Genomic DNA, 3,414 nt, shown 5'->3' with positions numbered 1-3,414 from the left:
CCATTCTTCCATGATATCAGCATCCCTCTCATTTGGATGTGGTATCGATTCATTCATGTACCCCTCCTCTCGGGCATCACATGCCCACCAGCTTCCGCCTTGGTTCGTCCTCAAACCACTTTTTATTGGGAGAGGTTCCGCTCTGATACCATCTATAACGCCCCAGGTCCAGGATTCATAATCTTGTAACGCCCTAGGATTTTCAACATTCCAACGGGGACTGTTACATAAAAGCCACTTAAAAAGTATCACTCGTACTATAGAATTAAACCACTAGAAATACAAACCGTGACAAATTTTCACCATGCTTCCGCTACTTTGATTCATAACACTTACAAAAGCTTGCACTAAACCAAACAAACAACACTAAAGTTCTAACGAAACTCAAATTCTTCTCAGTTAATAATTTAGTAACAATCCAACCTTATAGAAACTTTTCACCGAAATCTTTACTAATCATAAACTATCCACTACACAAAACTAACATTCTCGAACAGCAGCGAAGCAAAGGCTAACTCAAGCTCAGCTTGAACAAATGTATTATCCTAATAAATATCCTTAATAGATCACATCATTCAAGTTCAAGTAGATAAACAAAATTTAATGTTCTCAAAAGAATAGTGAACTTTCTGCCCTAAAACATCATTTAAAAATGGAACATAACAACCCAATTTATTACTCTAAGAATAGACTCAAGTTACAAATAAACAACTATAACTATCCTCTCCAAATTGAAACTTAACACCGCAGCGTTAAATGGTCTTTGTAGTCAAGTCTCCTCCTCGCCATTACCATGCCAAGAGTTAGCTCGATACCTGCAAAAATGGAGGGGGTAAAAGAGGGATCAGTACAACCACAGTGCTCAGTAAGCAGTTCATACCTGAAGGTCACGCACAAACATGCTTATCACAAACAGGTTTAAACCACATGTTTATCAGTTCATCATACTTTACATAATAAGAAAATAATTAAACATACATTTAAACATGCAACCTACATGCATATCCACTATCGCATCTCAACTCACTAGTACTCTTTCCTGTTCCTCCATGACTTTCTCCTTTGAGTCATACCGACCCCTGGCCTAGCATAACCAAGGCATCAAGTTTCTCTAAACTCACTAGTTCTCTTTCCTCTACCTCTAAGACTTACTCCTTCGAGTTGTACCGACCCTTGACCACGCATAGTCCAGGCATCAACACTTCTTTACAACGCTTGGTGTTCGAACCTTGACCACACATGGCCAAGTCCTCGAACTGTGCATCAATCCTTGGCATTTATCCTCAAGGCCTCAACATTTACTAAGCATGTTGGTCTTTGACTGCCACCACATCAAGACCCAACACTACTCATCAATAGAATCACCGTTCGACCTTCGACCTTTGTACCTGGAGCCTCGATACCCAACTAGTGGCGTGCTAGCCGTCTGGCCTTGTTACTCATCCACTGACTTCATTATACCTCGCAACTCTCACAAGAGTCCTACTTGCTACTACACCATGCCTCATACATCAATAATCTCATAATAGTCCAATATGCGATACACCAAAATGATAATACATAAATACCAATCAATTAAAATAGTCCAGCATGATCCAATAGCTCCAACAAGCATGGTTCAAGAAGAGGCACAACCAACAACTTAACCAAAATATAATCAATAGATACCCAGCATACATCAAACACAATGAATTTCTCACAAAGATTTAATATGCTTTCAAAACAACAGGTTGTAGTACCAGTATACAATTTTCATCATGAAAACCAATTAGAACATAACAACAATTCAAAAATAACCACCCAAGATTGCTTGGTTACAATTTATTCACACAACCACATAATTTTCCTAAGATATATCAACAGTTTTATCAATAATGGCGTTTACTAAATGATAACAACGACACGCAATCATGCAAATATCACACATAGGCACACGAACAAACAACCATATCATATCAGCACACAACAACCAATCACTCAAGTAAGAAACTACTTACACAAGCTACTAACGCTCCTAAGCTTTGGCAAAAGGTTCCTAAATTGAACGAGATTACATTTCAGGTTAGAATTCGATTAAAAACATTTAAAGTGAAATGAAACTGAGTTTAGATCAGTCATTACCTACTCACTCACACCAAAACCTCTTGGCTTATAGGTGGATCATCGTTCAAAGAGCCCGACACTTCAAAACGGAGTTCGAAAATGCTCAAGCTTGCTGGTCCGATGCCGACAAGTGATGGGTAACTCAACTTGACCTTCGTTTGAGTGTGGGTAAGTATCAAATAGGTGTTGAAGGGGTTGGGTAACTCAAAACTAGCCTGAACAAGGATGGGTCAACACCGAACGCCCTCAAAACACTACACTAACGAGAAACGTCACTGGTTGCTCATGGGATGTCAGATCTGACCCCGAGACGTCGCTAGTTTATCGAGACGCTTGGCCGTGAGATTGAAGTCTAAACACTGCTGGTCGCCGCCTTTATTACGTTCGGGTGCAAGGAGTTGGGATCCAATCGGCTGCCATGGATCTGAATAGACGTACATATCGGGGAAGCACGAAATCTAATAGCAGAAACACGAAACCATCGGTGTTGTGGGACCGCACATGATCTAATGTTGGACGTCGGACCTCGCCACGAGAACGTCGTTACTGTCGCACCCAGCCACCGAAAATCACCACGAACTGTCGCTGCTGCCGCACGCCAACCGCCGCCTCCGCTGCTACCAAACGACGCTGAAAATAGCTACTCCACCGTTTGCCGTCGGAAATCGCTGCAACCACTCATGGAGAACAGATCGCACAGTTGTGGAATCGATTGCACCGTCGCAAGGAAGCTGCAGGGGGTCACCGCGGGTTGTGGGTTGTTCGTTGATGATGAACTCGAGCTGTCCTTGGATTTCGCCAGAAACCGATCGCCGCCGCTGCTGGTTCAAACAAGCCGGCTCTACTGCTGCTACACGACCGCACGTGGTGTTTGGTAGTGTTACTATTGTGGACCGTCGCCAAAAGGTGGCTGGACAAAGAAGGAATTCCAGGGGGGGTGGTGGTTCCAAGAGAAGGGAAGGGAAAAGAAGAGACCTAGGTTACTTTTGTGTTATTTTCTTGTTTTCTTTTATTTTTTTTTATCAAACATTTTTTTTTCACTTATTTAGTTTTGAAACACTAGAAAGTCCAATAAAAGAAGGCCAAAAATTAAACTTTAGTACACCAATTAAAACTCACAACAACCCAACAAAATAAATAAGTTAATGTCTCAAACCCAAGAGTTAAATCCAAAAAGTAAAAAAATAAATAAATTCCAAAACCATGGATTTAAGATTTAATTAAAAATCTAATCACAAGTTCGAAAACTTAATTTATCTTAATGCAACAAAACTAAACTTAAATCTAATTTACCGAAAATTAGAACTCCAA

The 3,414-nt window shown here is 40.7% G+C and overlaps 1 long non-coding RNA gene across 1 annotated transcript; it reads right to left on the bottom strand.

The window, feature by feature from the left end:
- Nucleotides 1-505: 505 nt before the first annotated feature.
- LOC148210401 (uncharacterized) lies at nt 506-3,125 on the bottom strand. The gene is made up of 3 exons (XR_015792139.1): nt 2,122-3,125; nt 1,998-2,035; nt 506-815 (listed from the first exon to the last, which is right to left on the bottom strand). It is a non-coding gene; the product is annotated as an uncharacterized LOC148210401 (long non-coding RNA).
- Between the last annotated feature and the right edge of the window lie 289 nt (nt 3,126-3,414).

The sequence above is a fragment of the Momordica charantia genome (genome assembly GCF_013281855.1).
Source record: "Momordica charantia cultivar OHB3-1 chromosome 7 unlocalized genomic scaffold, Mcharantia_2.0 BLBB01000007.1, whole genome shotgun sequence".
In the NCBI taxonomy this organism is placed as follows: Eukaryota; Viridiplantae; Streptophyta; class Magnoliopsida; order Cucurbitales; family Cucurbitaceae; genus Momordica; species Momordica charantia.
The sequence above is the reverse complement of the archived record's forward strand: the minus strand, read 5'-3'. Positions and strand labels throughout refer to the sequence as shown.